Below are 24,230 nucleotides of genomic sequence, written 5' to 3'. Positions count from 1 at the left end.
AGTTTCAAAGACACACACCTCCAAGGAGTCAACGAACCTTGGTAGGAGGGCCTGCTAGACAACACCCAGCTTTTCATTGAAAGGACACTCAGTGATCTCTTTAGCCTATATCAGAGCCTTTTACAATATTTTGAACAGATCCTAAACTCTCTCTTATTCTAGTAATAGTTATTTTTATCCAAAGATAGATGAAGTAACTGAAATAAAAAACCCAGTCATGTTCATCTACTAAAAGATATAGTTTGTTTCTTAAAAATTACACTTATGTTTAATAATTAGCACAAATTTATAAATACTCAGGTTATTTTGATCAATCGTGTGTTAATAATTAACATTATAATTCAATCATGGAGAACACTTTTATTTAAAAAAATGTTTATTTGGGCCAGTATTGTGGTCTAGTAGATTAAGTCTCTACCTGTGGCGCTGGCATCCCTTATGGGTACCAGTTTGTTTGCCGGCTCCTCCACTTCCAATACAGCTCTCTGCTGTGGCCTGGGAAAGCTGTAGAAGATATTCCAGGTACTTGGGCCCCTGTACCTGTGTGGGAGACCTAGAAAAAGCTCCTTGCTTCTGGCTTCAGATTGACTTAGCTCCAGCTGTTGTGGCCGTCTGAGGAGCGAACAAGCTGATAGAAGACCTTTCTCTCTATCTCTCCCTTTTTCTGTCTGTAATTCTACCTCTCAAATAAAAAATAAGTAAAATCTTTAAAAAATGCTTATTTATTTATTTTCATCTATAAACAGCAAGAGTGAGAGCACAAGAGAGATCTTCCATCTGCTGGTTCATTCCTCAAATGCCACGATAGCCAAGGCTGGGACAGGCTGAAGCCAGCAGCCTAAAACTCCACCAGGGTCTTCCATCTGAGTGGCACTTGAACTTTCACCTACTGCTTCCCAGGATGCATTAGCAGGAAGCTGGATTGGAAGCTGAGTAGTGGGATATGAACCATCATTCTGATATGACAACCAGAGGTGCCAAGTGGCTACACTGTAATACTTACCCCAATCCAGAAGAAGAAAATTTTAAAGACTTAAAGTCTTGTAGTCATCAAACATTTTTAAATGACTTACATAATACACATATATTATTGCAGAGAGTTAGGATAAGGTGATCAATGAAATACTTTTAGGCAAATAAAATATCACATTAAGATAAAATCTTATGGAGCAGTAAAAAGAAGTAAAAAGAAACTAAGGAGAAAATGGATGATTTAAATTTTATAAAAATTGGTTCATGTATAAAACTGTGTTACTTGCGGCCATCAAAGAAAGAGGTACCTTTCTCTGAAGGAAAGAGAGAACTTCCACTTTGACTATGACCTCGTTTAAATAAGATCAGAGTCGGCGAACTCAAAATGCTTCCATAGCTAAGGCAACTCATGACAAGAGCCTAGGGTGATTACTGACGCCATAAACAAGAGTGTCAATTTGCTAAGTCAACAACAGGAGTCACTGTGCACTTACTCCTCATGTAGGATCTCTGTCCTTAATGTGCCGTACATTGTGATTTAATGCTATAACTAGTACTCAAACAGTATTTTACACTTTGTGTTTCTGTGTGGGTGCAAACTGTTGAAATCTTTACTTAACATATACTAAATTGATCTTCTGTATTTAAAGAGAATTGAAAATGAATCTTGATGTGAATGGAAGGGGAGAGGGAGCGGGAGTTGGGAGGGTTGTGGGTGGGAAGGAAGTTATGGGGGGGAAAGCCATTGTAATCCATAAGCTGTACTTTGGAAATTTATATTTATTAAATAAAAGTTAAAAAAGAAAAAAAATTGTGTTACTTAAGTTCCATTGCTTATACTTAAATTATTTGAGAGGTAGAGAGAATGAGTGAATGAGATTGTGAATCAGCTCCCATCTACTGGCTCCTCCCCCAGCTGGGCTGGGCTGGGGCCAAAACTAGGAGCAAGGAATCAAATACAGGTCTCCCATTTGGGTGGCAGGGGCCTAAGCACTTGGACCATCCTTCACTGCTTTCCCAGGCACATTATCAGGGAGCTAGAGTGGAAGTGGAGCAGCCAGGACTTTAACCTGCACTCATATGAGCTGGTAGTGTTGCAGGTGGTAGCTTAACCCACTGTGCCACAATTCAGGCACTGTAATATGGGCATCTTAACTGGTATTTTAACCACTGGGCTAAATGTCTTTCTCTATTGCCTATATTTAAAAGAATAATGTATTTATTTTAGAATATTGTTATTTACAATATTCTATAAATTACATCTTTTGTGACTCTTTAAACTTACAATGAAAAAGTTCAGATGTCAACTGAAATATGTATATTTAAAAAGAATTATTTATTTTATTTGAAAGATAAATCACAGGGAGACAGGAAGTAAGAGAGAGAGAGAGAGAATGAGAGAGAGCTTCCATCTGCTGGTTCACCCCACTAATGGCCACAATAGCTGGGGCTTGGCAAGACCAAAGCCAGGAACCAGGAGCTTCATCCAGGTCTCCCACATGTGTGCAGGGGCCCAAGCACTTGGACCATCTTCTGTTGCTTTCTCAGGTGTACTAGTTGGGAGCTGGATTAGAAGTAGAGCAGCTAGGACTTGAACCAGTGTCCATATAGGATGCTGGTTCCACAGGCAGCAGTTTAACCGGCTATGCCACAGTGTTGGCCCCCAAATACATACATATTTTTAAAGATTTATTTGAAATACAGAGTTACAGAGAGAGGGATAGAGAGAGAGGCCTTCCATCTGCTGGTTTACTCCCTAGATGGCTGCAACGGCTGGGGCTGCGCCGATCCGAAGCCAGGAGCCAGGAACTTTTTCTGGGTCTCCCACGTGGGTGCAGGGCTCAAGGACTTGGGCCATCTTCTACTGCTTTCCCAGGCAATAGCTCTTAGATTAGAAGAGGAGCAGCCAGGACTAGAACCAACCCCATTATGGGATACTGGTGCTTCAGGCCAGGGCTTTAACCCTCTGCACAACAGTGCCAGCCCCAAATACATACTTTTTTTTTTTTTTTTGACATGCAGAGTGGACAGTGAGAGAGAGAGAGACAGAGAGAAAGGTCTTCCTTTTGCCGTTGGTTCACCCTCCAATGGCCGCCACGGCCGGCGTGCTGCGGCAGGCGCATCACGCTGATCCGAAGCCAGGAGCCAGGTGCTTCTGCTGGTCTCCCATGCGGGTGCAGGGCCCAAGGACTTGGGCCATCCTCCACTGCTTTCCCGGGTCGTAGCAGAGAGCTGGCCTGGAAGAGGAGCAACCGGGACCAAATCTGGTGCCCTGACCGGGACTAGAACCCAGTGTGCCGGCGCCACAAGGCGGAGGATTAGCCTGTTGAGCCACGGCGCCAGCCCAAATACATACATTTTTGAAAAACATTTTAGAGACCATGAAAATGGAAGTCTGAAGAGGAATGTATAAAGAAACCACCTGGTCTATAATATGAATATAATATTTTAATTTTTATAGTTACTTTTTTTTATTTTTAATTGTATATTTATAAAAAACTACAGTAAATGCCTCTGGTATATTTTACATTTTAAATTGAAGTTTTTTACAATTTCTAATTTTATTTTATTTTATTTTTTTTAGTTTTTTTTTATTAAACTTTTATTTAATGAATATAAATTTCCAAAGTATAGCTTATGGGTTACAATGGCTTCCCCCCTCCCATAACTTCCCTCCCGCCCGCAACCCTCCCCTTTCCCGCTCCCTTTCCCCTTCCATTCATGTAAAGATTCATTTTCAATTCTCTTTGTATACAGAAGATCAGTTTAGTATATATTAGGTAAAGATTTCAACATTTTGCCCATATAGTTACTTTTAATATGGGATTTGCACACAAATGGCATTAGGCTTTTTCCCCTTCAGTGTCAGTGGCAGACACTGGTAACTGATCATAGCTTTCTTACAGATCCTGTCAGTGTCCTCAGTATTTCAATATAGTGCTTCAGGCAATTGCTACCAATGGATAGAGTTGGCACATGATTTAATTTAAAGGTTTTCAAACAGAGCTCTTCTCTAGATCTTTGACAAAGGGAAAATTGCTTTGGTTGAAGTGTAAGGTGGGCCTGTGGAGCTCTCCCTGCCTCTCCTCATGTCCCCAGGTTGCTGGTGAGGCGGGTGGGTAGATTTTCTCATGCTTCAGGAAGCACCATCTGAAAATCAAAGTCCTGCCTCTCAGACTTATGTCTGACACCTGCTGATCTCTCCCAGCTTTCTGGTACTGACCTCCCATGACCTGTCAAGTATCCCAAATCTGGAACTTCACTTCCTACGCTTCCTCCCACTCCCAGCACTGGGCTCATCCTTGGTCCCATGTGGCTCAGTTTCTGTACCATACAACTCTGAAGTGGAAGTAGTTCTTGGGGACCTGGAAGTCATTCTATGACTTGGTAGTAGTTCCCTGCCAGTCTTCAGGGGCAACATCCACCTGTCTGTGTGACTGTTTGCTTTTGAAGGAAGGCCAGCTGGTGACTGAAGCCAAGAACAGATTACAAACTAAATTCATTAAAGTTTTGAACTTGGTGCTTCTCTGAGCCTTATCTACTGTGGTGATAATGGCATTGAACATCCAACGTTTCAGTGGCTCTGTCTATAAATGAGACTGGCTACTTTTTCCTCATTTTAACAAAACATGTCAAAAGGTTGCAAAGAGTACCTACATTTTGTTTCTGATTAAAACCACGTGTTCTGTAAACCTCATGTGCTGCAATTTTTTCCTGTTAGACAAAGACTGAGAATAAACAGATACTCTAGAATCTTGCCCATTTGGACTTGAGTGTCAAATACAGGCATCCAAAAAGACGCTAAGAGAAGTAGGGCAGGAATAAGTTTCTGTAGTATTGAGGCACATATAAATGGACCATCAAATAAAAGAGCCTTATTAATAGAATAAGTGTGAAGATTATTTACATGAAAATATATTCAAATTTATTTATTTATTTATTTATATTTGCAAGATAGAGAGAACTATATAGTTAGAGACAGAAAAGAAATCTTTCATTTGCTGGTTAATTCCCAAATGCCCACAATAGCTGGGGCTAGGAGTCAGGAACTTGAGCCATCACCTGCTGCCTTCTGGGGTGGGCATTAAAAGGATGCTGGAATTAGAAGCAGAGATGGAACTAAAACTTATGCTCTCCAGTTTGGGTTGTGGGCATCCTAAGTGGTCTCTTAATCACTATACCAAATACTCTTCTCCTTCTGCCCCAAGTATATTTGTATAATGGGAACTACTATATGTGGAAAAAGCAAAAGAATTGACTAAGTACAAAAATCCACCTGAGATACCACAAGTAAACAAGAGATTGTGACTAGGTATTACAGATTATCCTTACATTTCAAGTTCTCTTAAATTGACTTGCTCTAGATAAGCATGTATAGATAAGGAAGTTAAGACTCTACATTCCTGAGAATGGTCTTGTGACCACATTTCTGTGTGTACATGTGTACATGTGTGTATGTGTACGAATCTTCAGGAGGGTTTTGAGGAAAGAAAGGCAGAGGGTGGCCTAAAAAGGCACTTCATCTTTTGTTCTGTTTTATTTCTCTTTACCATTTAGAGAGTCACATAGTTTGTTATGTAAGATTTTGTTATATAAGGTTTTTAGTTTTATTTTTACTTTTCATATTTTTAAGTGTTTCCTCAAATTATAATTGAAAAATCCCCAGTTGTGATAAGTTCTGCATTTCTGAAAATCCATTGTGTCTTGTTTGGTCCGATCTGCTATTCACTACAGTCATCTTCTTAGATCTTTTTGTATGTGTTTAATTCCACACTTACCTTTAATTCTTATTTTTTAAAAAAGATTTATTTATTTATTTGAAAGGCAGAGTTACAGAGAGAGGAAGAGATAGAAAGTTCTTCTACCCACTGATTCACTCCCCAAATGGCCACAACATTTGAAGCCATGATTCAGAAACTCCACCTGGGTCTCCCACATGGGTGCAGGAGCCTAGACATGGGCTATCTTCTGCTTCTTTCCTGGGTGCCTTAGCAGGGAGCTGGATAGGAAGTGGAGCTGCTAGGTCTCAAGCTGGTGCCATATGGCATGCCAGCATTGCAGGCAGTGGTTTAATCTGCTGTGCCACAGTGCCAGCCCTTCCCCCTAGGCTTACTTTGATGCCCCTTGGGCAGCTGATATTCTTTCTCTTGTAGAAGAATTTCATCCATCAGCAAGACTTTGGTCATATAAGATTGAGCCTCTAGCCTCTAAGAATGCCTTGTACTTGGCTTCCTTTCTGGAGCCGGAGGGGTTCAGAAACAGGTGAATTCTTTAGGCTACAGCAGTAAATCTGAGTGTCTAAGGAAGAGAGTTCTGCTCATGTGAGTGAAGACATATGAGTATAGCTATCACTCCTTCCAGCAAAGTTCCTGGAGTCTTTTAGGGCTGGGTCTGAAGAATGGGCAACTCGTCTTTTTAATGTCTTAACAGAAGGTCTGCCTGTTTGGAGTTAACTTTGCCTGAACTTTATTAAGAATTTACATGCCTTCACCAAAGCCATCTTCAGAATAATAGGCACAGAGAATGATGAATTGGGACCAAAACTGGTCTTAGAGAATAATAGTTTAGAGAGGTGCTGCCTCTAAGGGGCAAAGTGGAGTAGATGACCTCACAAAGTACCTTTGCAAGCAAGGGATTTCAAAGTTGGAAGAGAACATCATGGAAGATATATAATCCCATCTTCTTATTCTAGAAAGTAGAAAACTTCAGCCCAGAAAGGTGACTTTCAGGTCACACTGTTAGCTTGTGGCCAGCTGGGGCACTGGACATAGATATGGCACTAAAGATACAGGATTTGTGAATCCATATGTTATCACTGCACTTTTTTAATTTAGCAGACCCCATTGTGTCTACATTAGGAAAATTATATTAATATGGACTATTAGCAAGGATGTGGAAATAACATCATTAGGCAAAAGTAGATGTTATAATAGTGCCTGTTAAAATGAATTTTCTCATCTGTAACCTGAGAATATTTCAGTAGATGAAGTTCAAATTCCTTCCTTTTTGAAAGTCTCTGAGTTTATGTGACCCTGCTTGTGTGGCTGAGGATACAGATTTAGCCACTACTTTAGGGTTATCTACTGATGACAAGGGAATACTTAGGTCAGAGACTAAGTTAGACCAAGCCTCATTGCTACCAGTGATTTCTCTTGTCTGGTGAGTCACCTCTCAAAGCTCAAGTTTTTTCATTTATAAATCATTCATAATGATGCCTACTTTGTCCACTTCATGGGTTCCTCATCTGAACTGTGGAAACCAATGAGTGATGTGACAGATTATTTTTCAGTTATCTTAAGGATGACACATAGGTAGTACCAGGCATAGAAGACAGCTGATTCATTATGTATGAGGATATGCATGTATGTACACAGCTGTCTACCTTACAGCTAACTCTCCTCTGGAGCCCCAGTTGAGAAAGATGAACAGTTGTACAATAAATCACACATGTTAAGCAAAATATAAGGGGTTATTTTCCTTCATGCTTAACTCTCTGTTCATTTCTTATAAAAATGCCTTGCCTGGAGGGTATGGTGAGGGTTTGGTGGTCCCCTTGTTCTAAGGATGAGGTGACATACTACTAGGCCCATGGGAATAGATTAGGATGGTATGAAGAGACAAAGACATGGGCTTTTTGTTCTTTAGCATTCTGGTCAAAAACTCACTGAATTCCTTCTTCTCAAGCTCACCAATTTTCATGAAGAACTTAAGAACTTTGGGTTGGTTGGAAAATCATAGGTTACTCATGGGTTAGGGATGGGGAAACCTCTGTGTCCTGAACATCTTTCATGCCCTAGAGCAAGTTACTCTGAGCATGAACCTATATTAGGTGCCTTGAATGGTTACAATGGTGAGTAACTATCGATGCTTCCAACGTGTCAAGCTCTGTGCCAAGCACTTCCTATAAATCACCTAATTTAATCATTAGGGCAAGTTGGACATGTAGGTATTAAAAAAGTCACTTTATATAATGAAGGAGATGGAAGATTAGCATGAATAAGAACTTGTTCAAGTGAAATTAGTAGTTTACTGCTAGTTAGTGGTGAGGGCCATGGCATAGCACAACCCTAGGACATCACTTATACTGTATTATCTGTGAGTGTTGCCCTTGGCGATGATAGTATGAATGGTGCACTCTGGAGCAGTGCAGTTGCCTCAAGGGCAGTAGCCTTGCGATGGAATCCAACTCTGACTCCAAGTTCTGTGCTGAACTTCTCTGGTACTTGCTCTTCCTTCACCATGAAGGGTTTCTTCTCAGTGGTTGATGGCACAGGAACAGGCAACACTTATTTCTCTGTCTCAACTCATGTTTGATGTAGGTATAGGGATTGCATGAGCTGGATCATGGAGAGAGCCAGTGCTGACCTTAGTAGGGAGATTGGGGGTGTGTTGCTGTGAGTGTGTGTTTATGTATGTGTAACTATGATTCCATCTGCTAGGGTTGTGACTTTTAAAGGGAGAGATCAGAAGCCTTTAGGTTGTGTGTGTGTGGTGTGTGTGTGTGTGTGTGTAAATCACAGATATTTGCACACAGTGGATATAGTGTGAGGAAGAAGGAGTGCAGGGTATGTACAAGGGGCACATCTCCATGGTTGCCACCCTCTGGCTCACCAAGTAGGTGCATTATCCATGAGGTGGGGAAGAACCCATCAAGACTGAACCCCATATTTCTGAGGGACTATGTGGAACTGACAACAGAGACAGGGTTGGGAGTCAGAAGATTTGAGAGTTGGCTGAGTCAGCTTGGGGAATGTGCTGAACTGTGTGGACTCTAGGCCCCTTAAGAAAAGCAATGAGGATATGAGTCTACTTCTCTCATTGGATGGGTATGGATGGTTTTCACACAGACATCCTGAGACCAAGCCCTTCATCACCTTGCCTTGGAAGGGGGAGCAGTTTTGGCACTTTTGACCAGTGTTGTTATTTGAAAGAATTTTTCTAGTCAGGGACACCTTTCTCAATGGATCTTCCCAGTTATGTAGACTCCAAAATTGACACACTACAGTGAACGTGTCTGCTTTCCTAAACATTGACCTTCGATTAGGCATTGTCCCAATTATACACTTCTCTTAAAAAGAGACAGATTTGTGATCTATTCTTCCTGCTCACTGAATATTTTTCTCCTTTAAACACACTATATTTCAATTGTATTTGATTTTGGAAGTTATGGAAGAAAAGAAACTGACAGTCATGGTTGTTATCTCAGCTCATGCATCGCCCATGCAGTGATATTGTATGCTGGTCAGACTGTGGCTGTGCTTTGTATGCAGGGCTGGTCTTTGCTGGCTCTTTGGAGGTATTAGTTTTAATCCATGATGTACCTGAAGTGTTTCCTGCAGGCACAATTAAAACTGTCTCATAGGGAATGGGGAGTATGAGTGAGCATCCTTCTGTTTAAGCTGAATTTCATACAGTGAACTGTGGATATCCATCTCCCCCTTGAAAAAGGGGGAGGGGTCCTCACTATCTTCCTTTACCTCTGGTTCTCAGGAAAGCTCCTGGCTGACTTCCGGGTGGCTGTCTTTTCCTGCAGGAAGTTCATGGGAAGATGTAACCTTTGTGACTGTTGATGATGGTTGGAATTACATGGCCAAACTCTAATGAATGTGTTCTTTCCTCTACTTTCCTGGAAGTTTTTACAAGCCCTACAGTTTTTTTAATTCTAGAATTATTAGAAGCTGTCTCACAGGAGGGCAGGAGGATTGGGTGGATGACTTCTCAAAGCCAGTTTCCTTGAATGGTTCTTTGTACCTAAAACTTGGAAATGGGCAAAGACGTTCCCAACTGTGTCCTGATTTCTAAGAAAATTATCCTAGGAAGTCCCCTTTTTAAGGGCCTCTCTCAAGTCTCCTAAGAATCAGTTGAACATCAATCTGAAACTGGATCCCACCACTTATGATCTGGGTTTGTGTTCTTCCCTTAAGGAACTCTGGGAAGGTGCTGCTGGCAGGAATAGAGTCTCCAAAACCTTTCTGCCGTGAGTGATTGATTACCTCTGCTCCTTGTGGTTAAGATGTCCCTTGCAGGGCTGGCTTTGTGGTGCTGCAGGTTAAGCTGCTGTGTGATGCCAGCATCCCATATCAGAGTGCTGGTTTGAGTCCTGGCTGCTATGCTTCAAATCTAACTTTCTGCTGGCTCCTGGCTTTGAGCTATTCTAGCCATTTGGGGAGTGAATCGGTGAAGGGAAGATCTCTCTCTGTGAGTCCAACACTGTCTCTGTCATCCTGCCTTTTTTCTTTTTAAAAAGATTTATTTATTTTATTTGACATTCAGAGTTACCCAGAGAAACAGAGAGGAGAAGCAGAGAGAAAGAGAAAGGTCTTCTGTCTGCTGGTTCACTCTCCAATTGGCTGCAACAGCCGGAGCTGTACTGATCCGAAGCCAGGAGCCAGGAGCTTCTTCTGGTCTCCCATGTAGGTACAGGGGCCTAACGACTTGGGCCATCCTCCACTGATTTCCCAGGCCATAGCAGAGAGCTGGATCAGAAGTGGAGCAGCCAGGACTAGAACCGGCGCTCATATGGGATGCTGGCACTGCAGGCAGTGGCTTTACCTGCTATGCCACAGCACTGGCCCCGATGTCACCCTGCCTTTAAAGTCAATCAACCCTAAAAAAAAAGATGTCCCCTGCATAGCCCCATCAGACCATCAAATAGTCATGTTGCATTTAATGACAGGGACATGCTCTGAGAAATGTGTCATTGGGCAGTTTCATCATTGTGTGAACATCAAAGATAGCCACAGAGTCATTAGGCAATATAATCTTATAGGGCCAGTATTGTTGAATGAAACATTAAATGGCACATGGCTATATACCAGTGGCTCTGGGCAGACAGGGTCTCTGTGAGGCTAGGAATGGGGCCAAGGAAGCAGGTGGTTTTGGTTGCCAACTCCTTACAAGGGTGGGGGTGTCTTGGCAAAAGGGTAGGGAGCAGGTAGATCAAATTGGATAGAAACATGGCCCTGGCTCCTGACCTGTGGCTATCCATAGGCTGATAAGGACTTTAGAAACTCTCACTAGGGACATATGAAGAAGCCTGGATTTAGAGTGTGTATGGTGGTGCCATATTTCAAGTAGGGTCATTCCATTCCCCTCTCACTGAATGTAGTCAATATCATTTAGTAGTCAATTAACATTTTTTTAGCATTCAGGTACTTATGTCTTACAGTTATCACTGTCTGTCATATGGAGGCCATACAGTGTCCTGTAGTTGAAGTATAAGCTCTTCAGTCAGACTGGTAGGGTTCTGCCTTTCACTAGATTTGTGATTTTTAGCAAGCTGCTTAGTCTGAGTCTCTGTTCATTCACCTGTAAAATAGGGATAATAGTAATAGCTATCTCACAGAGCTCTCGGAATGATTAAATAAACTAATCCATGAAAAGTACCTAGAACACCTCGTGTATACAAACAATAAATTCATCTTATGATCATTCTTTCTGTTGCGCTCCTTGTGACTGTGGTCCCACTATACTCTTAGTGCCATGGAAGAAGAACTATGGCTATTTTATGTAGTCTGAGAACCTAGCACTGCTAATTTTTTTTTGTTTGGCAAATATTTATTGACTTCATTCCAGGCATGAGTCTAGATGTGGGCATAAACAGTGAGTAAAGGCAGACTTGGTATCTATTGTTGATGTGCCAACAGTGCTGACACATCTTGAGTGTTCAATATACATTTGTTGAAATAAATGGATTATTCTGTTGGTGTGTCTCTGTAAATAGCAATCTCTGTAGGGGAAGGCAGTGAAATGAGCCTAGGCTTTGGAATAAGAAATTTGAGTTCAAATTCTGACTCAATGACTTTCTGGCCATGTGACATTAGAGTAGTTTATTCACTTTTATACTTGCCAATTTACTCATTTGTAAAATGGAGATTCTCATAGTTTGCTGTGGGAATAAACATCTCCTGCCCTCCTCCAACCTGAACACTTATTACTTGGGGGAGGTAACCCTTTCCTTACTCCTCTAGTTTCTTCTCTATTGTTGAAGTGGAGCAGGGTCTGAGTTCTGAAAACTGAGCTATGAGTTCTAATTTATCAGCTTATTCTTTCATTTAACCAATACTCACTGAATTCTTATGGGCTAGGGTTGTTCTAGGCATTGGATACATTGCAGTGGGCAAACAAAATCCTTGCCCTTCAAAACTTACATAATAGGTGGGGTACACATAATAAAGAAATGAATGCTATAATTCCTGTAATGTTAAGTACAATGAAGGAAATAGTAGATGGAACACAGATCCTCAAATAGTAATAATTTTGATTAGGAGTATGTTACAGGATCATGTAACATTTTGATTGGGTCATTCTTACTCATTTTGCTCTCTTATGTCCCTTCTTGTGAAATACATGCTAAACTTTGCCTGACTCCTAGGGCTCAGAAAATCCATTGGACTCAGGTTTACTTGGAGATTATTCATCCCTAGGGTATTCTTTAGCATTCTGGAGAATTTCCACAGACCCATAGCAAACCAAGAGTATTCTCAGCTCACTCTGGTTTACAGGTTGAATTTCCAGTCTAGTCTTTAGAGGGTGACCCTGTAAGCTTCCCTGGCAGGAAGTACCTCTGGGGTGAGGTAGACAGTTCAGCACACTTTCCAACTCCCTTGTTGTAAGAAGGAGAAGGAAAGGGGATAAGGAAAGCCAATATGCTAACTCAATCTTCCTGCCTCAGGAATCTGAAAGCTTATGTGCTTATTCTATTCTTTACTTGTTAATGAGAGCCTTCCCACTATATATGTCTGCCTTATTCAGTACTGTACTTGATATATGTTTTTGAATTGCCTTGAGTTATATTCTTTTAAGGGTACTATCACTAAATGAGCATTGTATTTGGAAGCTGCAGTTATACCATAAAGATGCTTATTGGATGAGCCCAGACACAGGTTGGGTCTCAAGAAAACAGAAGCAGAGATGGAATTTAACTTATAGGATGTTAAGGAATGCTCTTGCCTCAAGACTCATGAAAGGGAGGAGGAAGGAAGCATGTTTGGTTAGAAGGGCATCAAACTGTGATGAGGTCCAATATTAGCCTCAGTTGACCCTTCGGGGAGCCCTAGAGCTAGAATGGCTCTTTAGGGTTGCATTAGTTACCTACTGATAATTATCCTTTACCCCAAAAGTTATCTCTCAATTTATGTGGATCAGGAATCTAGGCACAGATTATCTAGGCCCATTGCCTCAGGCACTCTCCCAAGGCCACAGTCAAGGTATTATCTGGGGAGTATGATCTCTTCTGAAGGCTTGAAGGGTAAGGATCTATTTCCAAAGTTCACAAAGTTGTGTGATTATTGGCAGGACTCAGTTCCTCATAGACAATTGACTAGAAAGCTTAGTTCCTCACAAGCTTTTGACCAGAATCCACCTTCTGTTCTTTGCCATTTGGGCTTCTCCATAGAGTATCTCACAAAAGAGTGAGCAGACCAAAGAGCAAGAGAGAGTGCCAACAGCAGAGAGAGCACAAGAAGTTGGGTGTCATAGTATTTTGTAAGTTAGTCATGTAAGTGATAGCCCATCATTTTCCCCATAATCCATTTATTCAACACAAGACACTAGCTCCAGCTCACACTCAAGGCGATGAGATTCTATGTAAGTATAACTACCAGGGTATGGGAATCAGGAGAGCTGTTCCAAGATGGACTGAGATGTCCAAGACTTTTTGCCCATTTGTGGATCAGTCACTGGATATGGACCACATGCACAAACACTTGGTCTTGGGCGAGGTGGCGTTTTGTAGTGGTGGAAGCAGTCCCTAAAGGCTAGCAGTTGAAGGCTTTCTGCACTTGCAGAAGCTAGGGAAATTAGCTCTCCATGGGAGAAGAGTTGAAGAGAACATCTCCACATTGGCCATAAACCTTGTTTGATGTACAGACTGCAGGTAGTCATTTTCATAGAGTTTGGCCTAGTGGGGGATTCTGTGGACCAAGGTGTGAACAGAAGAAACACACACACACACACACACACACACTGCTTGTCCTTTTGGTATTCATATTCACAAAGAATGCTTCTTCTTGATTGTGTTCCTTTCTTTTTTAATTTTTTTGACTCTTGGATTGGAGCTTTTTCTGAATTCTAAATAGAAAACCTACTTGGAAATAAAGTTGTATTATAACAACAGGTCACCCCTGAGAGTAGGGCTTTGGTTTGTGGCTGATTCAGTCACACTGCTCTCAGAGGAGACTTTGAGCTTGCGTGTCAGTAGGGGACAAAAATACAGCAATCTGAGCTATCCCTTTGTATCCCCTTCTACCTATTGTCTATCTTCCATTCCTTCTTCTCATTCTTTGTTGAAAACTCTCTCCTTTGGACACCTTGACTTGTAGAACCTAAGAAACTAGTGGGGGTAAAACATCTTAGGATTTCCCTAGAAACGGAGCTTGACATCAGGATCCTTTTGCGTGTGTGAGAGTACATGCTGGAGAACGGATAAGGCAGGGGTAGATATCATGTAATAATAGTGAGCTGTCCATCAGCCAGCAGCTGCCTTTGGATCTCATTGGGGCTCTGGAGTGCAAAGGACACCAGAGAGTTAATCTCACTGAGAAGCAAGGAATCCAGGTTTTTGTACCCCTGTGCCAGTGAGTCAGTCATTGGCTAGGGTCTTCAGTATGGGGGTGTTTGAGGCAGAACAGGGGCCTACTCTCTTGTTTGGTATTCTAAAAATGAGATGAGCAGTTTATCAGCTAGCAGTGTCAGCTCCACAGCTAGTGTAGTGAATGTATCACCAGGGAAGGACTTGGAGAAAGGGACTAGTGTGAGATACCAGTAACATGTACTACAGTCCTTTCTCTATGTTGAGTCATGGCCTTCTTTTCTCTTACATTTACTCTCAGGGTCAGTTTTCTTTTATGGAGGGATGGGAAGAGCAAGGCTGAGAATCACATAGCTGTAGACTGAAATCCAATTCTCTTTGAGATTGGCTGCAATGAGAAACATATTTAATATTTTAAACTTCAAGCTTTGTGCCTGAAAATTGGGCATGCTGACACTTAACCTCACTGGACTGTGGTGCGGACTGAATGTTGTTTGTAAGATGCTTGTTGCAACGTCCTCCCTTTTCTCTCTTGCAGCTAAATAGCATAGCCTCTTTCCTTCCTGCACTGCCCTTCAGAGCCCTGAAGGCTGTTGAGTTCCTGCCAATGAAGTGGTGCCCAGAATTGAATAAGAGCACCTTCCTGGGTGGTCAGACAGGACCTGGAGCAGCAGAACTTGGTCTTGTACTAAACACTTCAGTGATGTTATCCAAGTTGGAATATTTTGATAACTTAGAGGCTGTAGTTACAAGCAGAAAGAAGATTTGGAGCTCTTCAGAGTGTGTTAAAATATTGGCTTGACTCTTTCTCAGACAGATGTCAATGGAAAGCTTTGGGCTTCCCTTCATCAGTCTTTGTTCAGCAGTTGGAGTTTCACATCAACCTGATAGAGCACATTTCAGAGATAGTTACCATCCTTCATGGAACTGTGTGTGTTGGCACAGGTTGTGGAACTAATAGCTGGATCAGGAAGATGGTACAGTGATGATTTACTGGGTTACTGGAAGTTTTCAGAGCCATGTAAACAGAGCTGGGGACTCTGATTTGCCTCTGGGAGATTCAGGTATGGGTGGAGATGTTTTGGACAAGCTCCCCACATAAATACTAAGCCATCTTCCCCACCTTGAGATTCACTGTTTTGCAACTTCTGCTGCTAGAAATGGGAGCCTCCCTACATTGGTGCTAATCCACCTGTGGTTGGACCAGATGTTGTTGTTATAAACCCCTGAAGCATCTGGATCTTTGCAGTGGCTTGAAAGCCTTAGCTGTCTCCAGGGACATGTGGCATTTCCAGTCTTCCAATTGGTGTGATTTATATTTGCTCCTTCTGCTTTTAATATCTATCCCCATCCTTTGCCAGATGCATAGAGTCTGGGTGGGCTGCCACAGTAAGCAGCCTTTTTCTCTCCCCTCAATAATACCCTCTAGATCCATCCCAGGAGGAAATTCTCTCACTTTTCAAAGAATAAATCTGTGAAGATGGTGACCTTTCTAGAGCAGTAAATCTTTGTTGTGTGTGTCCCAGCTGCATTTGCACACATCTGAACTCTGTATACCCTGTGTGTCTGAGAGAGAACAGTGCTGGTGGCAGTAAATGAAAGAGATTTTCATTTCTAGAGTCAAGATCACAGAAGCCAAGATCATTCTTGGGGAAGCCAGGGCCCCTTCAAGCTGCGGGGAGCACTGGGATAGAGTTCAGGAAAGGGGTATGCTGGGAAGAATGTTCCAGGTGGTTTGCTGCCCAATTTTGGCAGAGAGGGACATGGCAGAGGAGCATAGTTCGAATGAGCTCCCTCTCCTCCTTACTTGGTAAGGTCTCCAAAGTACTTTATGAGGTAAAGGGACTCCTGACCTCCTCCTCTCTGTTTAGCCACTGGGTTTGTTTTCCTAGACTCATCTTATATCTATTCTAGCCCACCCAGAGGAAGAATCAGCAGAGAACCCTAGAGAAGAATCTAGAGTTTTAACTCTAAACCATTTTTTTTGAAAGTTGTAATGAAAACAAAATCCTGTCAACCAACATCCAGTGAACTCATTAACTAACCCCCAAACAGAAACCAGATGTGTGGAGATGGTAAAATCACTGGGCTGAGGTCCATTTGGTCGGCTCTGGTGCTTGTAGGTGAGAATGAGATTGGGAGTGGCAGGGGTCAGTCAAGGGACAGCACTAATTATGATGGAGGGTCTCTCACTGGATCAGCAGATTGCTAATGAGTGAAGACCACCCTGGATTCCTCATGATGGGGGTAAAAGAACAAGATGGATATAACTCCCACTGGGAATCCTTCATTCTTATTTTAGCCCTCCCTCAAATTGCTTAAAGGAAAATCAAATATTAATATGTTGAAAGAAAGGCAGCAAAAGAATCTCCACAGAAATCAGGGGTCTGGCTGTTCAGGCAGATTCGAGGAGATACTGAGGTCCTATGAATGTGCATGATCTGAAAAGAACTCTATCCTTTGAACAATGAGTGGAATGTTGCTACTAGACTGAGGTTAGGAGAGGTGGGGTAGAATGAGAGAAGGAGGGTGCATGGGAGACAAGAAGAAGGAGGCATTCTGGAATTTATTATGATGGAGGAAATGTGGGTAGAGAGACAGAATCAGAGCACAGAGGGGAAACAGAGCACATGACTGGAGCTGGGAAGAGGTGGGAAGCCCTCTCCAGGGGTGTCCAGAGGTGGGTGAGTCTGCCCAAGGCAGTCAGGTGGGTAGCTGCCTGGGGCCAAAAGGTGTGGACTTGAGGCTCTGCAGTGAAAGCTCTCACTTCTCAAGGAACACATGTAGCTGGCACTGGGAGGGAGGTTGTTGAGGTGAATCATGACTCCTCCAATTGCAACCTGGAGAAGAACCTGTGGCTGGCTAAGAGGTGCCACAGGAAACTCCTGAAATAATTTGGTTAATGTTGGGGCTGGCGCTGTGGCATAACGGGTAAAGGCACTGCCTGCAGTGCCATCATCCCACATGGCTGCTGGTTAGATATCCAGCTGCTCCACTTCCGATCCAGCTCTCTGCTATGGCCTGGGAAATCAGTGGAGGATGGCCCAAGTCCTTGGGGCCCTGTACCTGCATGGGAGACCCTGAAGAAGCTCCTGGCTCCTGGCTTCAGATCAGTGCAGTTCCAGCTGTTGAGGCCAATTAGGGAGTGAACCAGTAGACAGAAGACTTTCTCTCTCTTTCTGCCTCTCCTTCTCACTGTGTGACTCTAACTTTCAAGTAAATAAATAAGTCTTTAAAAAAAGATTTTGGTTAATGCTTCTGCCTGTGCTGTGTCAGATAAGCCATGTGATATCTTAAGGATTGTGCCCTAGTCTCAGCTGAACAGAGTGTTGGCCCTATAGTCTGAGTGCATCGTGCTGAGCACACCATGCACCAATGAATACACATAGGAAAGTTAGGAGAGGTCTCACCTCAGCACATTATTCCTGCCAGGTATCTGCTCTTAACCTTGTTTCTTTCCACATCTATCCCCTTCCAATCCTTGGTTGATGGCAACATGATATCCAAGACCAGGGTCAGAAGAAAAATGTGTGAAGTCTTCTGGCTACAGAAAGCCATTTTCTCTCTCTTTCTCTCTCTTTCCTTCCTCCCTCCCTCCCTCCCTCCCTCCCTCCCTCCCTCCCTTCCTTCCTTCCTTCCTTCCTTCCTTTTTAAAAAGATTTATTTATTTATTTGAAAGTTACACAGAGAGAGAAGGAGAGGCAGAGAGAGAGATATCTTCCAAATGCTGGTTAACTCCCCAAATGGCCGCAGCGACTGGAGCTGGGCTGATACAAAGCCAGAAACCAGGAACTTCTTCTGAGTCTCCCGTGTGGGTGCAGGGGCCCAAGGACTTTCTCAGGCCAAAGCAGAGAGCTGGATTGGAAGATGAGCAGCTGGGACTCGAGCCGCGGTCCATATGGGATGATGGCACTGCAGGTGGTGGCTTTACCCACTACGCCACAGTGCTGGCTCCCAGAAACCATTTTCATCATAGTCTGCTCAAATGAAGCATTTTGCAAGGATACCATAAAACTGCTAGATTTGTTAGTTTGTGTCTTGTCTCTTTTTATTTCTTTTTTTTTTTCTCATAGAAAACGTGTTAATGAAGAAAAACATGGTCAACTCCCAGAGTGCTTACTGGTACAATTGGCATGTACCAAGTGCTGCACTAGGCTTATATGGATAATATAGAGGGAATGAAACAAATAAATACATGTAGCAAGTGAATGCCAGGCAAGCAAGAAAATGGCCAAGGTTGACTGGTTAAAACCAAACCAAACATGGGCAGGTATTGTGGTACAGTGAGTTGAGCTACTGCTTGAGACACTCTCATCCCAAATCAGAGAGCTGGTTCAAGTCCCAGCTACTCTGCTTCAGATCCAGTTTCCTACTATTGTGTATTCTGGAAGGCAGCAGAAGATGGCTCAAGTGGTTGGGCCCCTGTCCCATATGGGAAACCTGAATGGAATTTCTGGCTTCTGGCTTGGCCTGGCCCAGCTCCAGGTATCATGTGTATTTGGGGAGTGAACCAAAGGATGGAAGATATCTTCCTCCTTCCCACCCTCCTTTCCTTCCCTTTTCTCTCTATTGCTCTACCTTTTAGGTAGAAGAAAATAAATTAAAAAAACATTAAAAAGAGCAAAATGAAACAACACTCTATTAGCCACCTCATTAATGCAGGTACTATTCCTCAACTCCATGAGTTATAGCCCCCTGAGAATGTCATCTAAATGTTTCTTACATCATCCAATTTTCCAAGAGGAATTGGAACAGTGTCCACAAACTGGATCCCACATCAGGTTTCATTTGCTCATTCAGTCAATCTTTACCAAACCCTTACCCTATGTACCATATTCTTGGGGTCCCATGGTAAGCAAGCCCCATGAGGTCCCTGACTCCTGTGATCACATGATTTTATACAGGGATATGTTCTGTGAAGGAAACAGAACAGGGGTGTGCATAGGGCAGGCTGTCTTGAAGGTGAGAGGCAGACCTCGTGAAAAGGTGCCTGTCTGTAGGAATTTGTAGGAAAGCATTTCAGGCAAGGGGAAAAGAATTGCTGCTGAGGTGAGTGATAGGCAGAAAGAGTCAGAGAGACGTCTGTCATTTGCAGCAACATGGATGAACCTGGAGGGTGCTGTGCCCAGTGAAGTAAGCCAGTAACAAAAAGACAAATGCCAAAGGTAGGGATCTGGCTCAGTGGTTATGACATTTGTTGGAATACCCAAGTCCCACATCAGAGTGTCTGTATTTGATTCCCAGCTCCAGCTTAATGCAGACTCTGGGAACAGCAGGTGATGGGTGAGGTAGTTGTGCTTCTGACACCCAATTGGGAGAGCTGGATTGAATTCATAGCTCTTCCCTTCCTTTGGCCCATTGGCCATTGCAGGCATTTGGGGGAGTGAACCAGTGTGTAGGAGCTGTCTATCTCTGTCTTTCTCTCTCTCCCCCCAAAAATACCATATGATCTCACTTGTAAGTGGAATCTAAAAAAAGTAACTCATAGAAATAGAAAGTGGAATGGTGGTTACCAGAGGCTGGGGAAGAGGGTAAGTGGGGAGAGGGAAGATATTGATCAAAGTGTACAAAGTTTCACTTGGATGGGAGGAATAACCTTTAGTGGTCTCTTGCACAGAATGGTGACTGTAATAAATAATGCATTATGCATTTCTTTTTCTAAAAAGATTTATTTTATTTATTTGAAAGACAGAGTTACAGAGAGAGGTAGAGCCAGAGAGAGAGAGAGAGAGAGAGAGAGAGAGAGAGGTCTTCCATCTGCTGGTTCACTCCCCAAATGACTGTAATGGTCAGAGCTGAGCTGATCCGAAGCCAGGAGCCAGGAGCTTCTTCCGGGTCTCCCAAGAAGGTGGAGGGGCCTGAGGACTTGGGCCATCTTCTACTGCTTTCCCAGGCCATAGCAGAGAGCTGGATCTTGGACCGGCACCCATATGGGATGCTGGTGCTTCAGGCCAGGTCTTCAACCTGCTGTGCCACAGCACCGTTTTTATGCATTTCAAAAATGCTGAGAGTAGGTTTAAATGTCATTACCAGAACAAAAAAAGAAGTATATGGGAGAGGCACCAAGATGGCAGAATAGGGAGGGAGCTTAATGCTGTAGTCTAGGGGAAGATAGTTAAAAAAACGTGGAGCGAGTGCAATATCAGGGAAGAGTTAGGGAGAAAATGACAGAAAATACCACACAAATTAGAGGGACATTGTGGATCTATGTGGAGAGTGTGGATGCACACAATTCAGGACCCCAGCAACTGAGAGCCTCAGCACCAGCTTTGGAGAGTGAGGACTCTGTAGAAGTACAAGCCACTGGTGACAAAGCTGTGAGAAGAGCCTGGCATGAGTCTAACTTGGAGTCCTGTAGGGGACAGTATCCCTGCCAACGTAGAGGAAATAAAAAGGGGCCATGCTTCTCTTTCCCCAACCACCCAGTTCTGTAACTAGCCACGAGCAGGCAGGTACCATTTTGGAGATACAACTGTGCCAGCTTATGCTTGTGTACCCAGCAACCAGCCAAGAGGAGATGCCTGAGTTGGTTGGGGGAGTTGACAGGGGGCTGGGTGTTTGTGACTGTGGGAACCATGTGTGCTGGGACTATGAAAACACTGTGGCTGCATGTGAGGGTGCAGGGTGTATCTGGGTCTTTGGGCAGTCACTGTGGGCAGCTCAACATGTTGGCATTGTTGTGGGATCTGTGCTCACACCAAGGACTCCACAGATCTTTTGTGTGGTTCTTGTGGCAGTGTGGATAAATATTGTACCAACTAGGGCTAGGCACCAGACATTGGTCTCCTTGGAGGAATTCAACAGAACAAATGAAAAATGAGGTGGAAAGCCTTAACAATAGAATCAGTGAGGTAGAAGAAAGAATATCCAAATTAGAAGACAAATCTCTGGAAATTTTACAGTCAGACCAAAAAAAAAAGAAGAAGAAATTAGATTCCAAAATGTGCATAAGAGAAATGGAAGATTACTTTCAAAGGATATCCAATTAGGCTTACAGCTGAATTCTTAACAGAAACCCTAGAGGCTAGGGGAGAATGGTGAGATATAGTCCAAGACTCAAGAGAAAAGAACTGTCAACCCAGAATACTGTACCTTGCAAAGCTCTCATTTATGAATGAAGGTGAAATAAAGACCTTCCATAACAAATGGAAACTGAAAGAATTTGTCACCAATCATCCAACTTTACAAAAGATGCTTAAGGATGTGCTATATACAAAAACATGGTCATCACTATGAAAAAACGTGAAAGCAGAAAATCTCCCAGTAAAGGTATAAAGGAAATCCAAAGTAAAAAATAGGGATATTAATGGAAAAATGGCAGGGCCAAGTCTGTATTTATCAACAGTCATTTTGAATGTAAATGGCCTGAATTCACCAATTTAAAGATATAGATTGGCTGAATGGATTAAAAAACAAAACCCATTTATTTGCTGACTATAAGAAACACATCTCACCAACAAAGATACATGCAGACTGAAAGTGAAAGGATGGAAAAAGATATTGCATCCTAACAAAACCTAAAAAGAACTGGTGTAGCCATCCTAATATCAGACAAAATAGACTTTAACTAAAAAAAAAATAACTGTAAAAAGAGACAAATGATTAAGGGATCATTTCAATAGGAAGATGTGACTATAATAAATGTATATGCACCTAATTACAGGGCACCTGGCTATCTAAAAGAGACGTTAAGGAATCTAATAGGATACATAGACTCCCATACAATAAAAATGGGGGACTTCAATACTCCACTTTCAGCAATAAGTAGATCAACTAGACAGAAAATCAGCAATGGAACAGCAGAGCTAACTGACACTATAAACCAAGTGGACCTAATGGATATCTACAGAACCTTTCATCCTACAGTTGAAAAATACACATTCTCAGCAGCACATGGAACTTTCTCTAGGACAGACCACCGGCCAGGCCATAAAGCAAGTCTCCAGAAATTCGAAGGAATCAAAATCATACCTCGCACCTTCTCTGACCACAATGGAATGAAGCTGGAGATCCACAACTTGAGAGTCTGGATCGTGCGCAAACACATGGGGACTGAACAGCATGCTCCTCAATGAGCAATGGGTCAGAGAAGAAATCAAAACACTGTTGAGGAACAGTTCTTTTTTTCATACTATTTATTGAAATATTTACTTAATATAATCATCTGTGTATATAGTTAATTGAAAATAGATCTTTGCTGGCACCAAGGCTCAATAGGCTAATCTACTCCACCTGCGGCGCTGGCACCCCGGGTTCTAGTCCTGATTGGGGTGCCGGATTCTGAGTGCAGTGGAGGATGACCCAAGTCCTTGGGCCCTGCACCCACATAGGAGACCAGGTGAAGCACCTGGCTCCTGGCTTTGGATCAGCGTGATGTGCTGGCCGCCGGCTGTGGCGGCCATTGGAGGGTGAACCAATGGCAAAAAGGGAGACCTTTCTCTCTGTCTCTCTCACTATCCACTCTGTCAAAAAAAAAAAAAAAAAGAAGAAAATAGATCTTAGTAAAAAATAAGAATGAGAATAGGAATGAGAGGAGGAAGAAGGGAGTGTGGGAACAGTGGAAAGAATCACTATCACTACGTTCTTAAAGTTGTAATTACGAAATTCATGAAGTTTGTATACCTTAAATGTAAGGTTTCTGGGGAAAAATAAGTAAATAAAGTTGAAAAAAAAGAAGTATATGAGGTGCTGGATGGATACATTAATTAGCCTGATTTAATTATTCCACATAATAAACATGCATCAAAACATCTCATCATACCACATATATACATACATATATATATATATAATTATTTGTCAATTAAAGTAACAAACTCACATCCTGCCAAGAATTCCTATTATTATTTTTGGATGTTTCTAGTATTCTTCCATGGCCTTCAGGAGGCCAGAGGTCTTGAGATGTAGTGTTTTTGGATTGCAATGAGGCAGGGCCCCTGAAGGAGAAGCTGGGACAAATCTACCCAAGATTTGGATCCACCTTCCCTCAAGTGTGGAGCCTTCCTTCCTGTAGCCTAAGTCCCCACTCTGGATTGGTAGTATTAGGGAGACGGGAGACAGAAAAGCACCACATAAAACTGCTCACCTTCTGAAGTGGTCTTCATGGGATTTGTCTGTTGGGTTCTGCCCTGTAATCTGGCAGCTGTGCAGACTATGCTGTCTCCCAGGGAGGTGCCATGGATTTTGAGATAGCTCCATTTTATGGCACATGCTACAGGCTTTTATTCTCATTTTTCCTGAGATGTTTATTCTTCATGGATTCCAGAACAGCACCTTGTTTGAAAACACAAGTTTGTTGTTGGTTTGTGTGTGAGGAAGGCAGCTTGGGAGAGGTCGGTTGGCGAGGTGGAAGGGTGTCAAATCACCATGCACAGCACCGGTCCCCAGGCAGGGCTGCAAATGAAGCCCAGGTGCTCCCCTGCCTGGCGGCAGAGGTGCGTTCCCAGGGCCTGTGGTCCTCAATCAGGCTGTTTCTGGCAGACAGCTAGGTCAAACTGAGTTGTTTGTTTTAAAAGTGTTATAGAAACCATATGTGTGCACAAACATATTACCTTTAACGCTCATGTCTGATAAAATTTGTTGCCCTTTTCCTCAGAGACTTTCCCAACCAGAAATGACATGGTGCTCAAGGGAGTGGATTACTTGTCATGCAGCACAAGTCCAGCAAAAGGGGAATTCAGTGTAGGGATGAATTGTGGATATGTCGAATACGAGGCCCTTTTAAACT

This window comes from Lepus europaeus, chromosome 14 (assembly GCF_033115175.1).
Source record: "Lepus europaeus isolate LE1 chromosome 14, mLepTim1.pri, whole genome shotgun sequence".
NCBI classification, from domain to species: domain Eukaryota; kingdom Metazoa; phylum Chordata; class Mammalia; order Lagomorpha; family Leporidae; genus Lepus; species Lepus europaeus.
Note: the sequence above shows the minus strand (reverse complement) of the source record.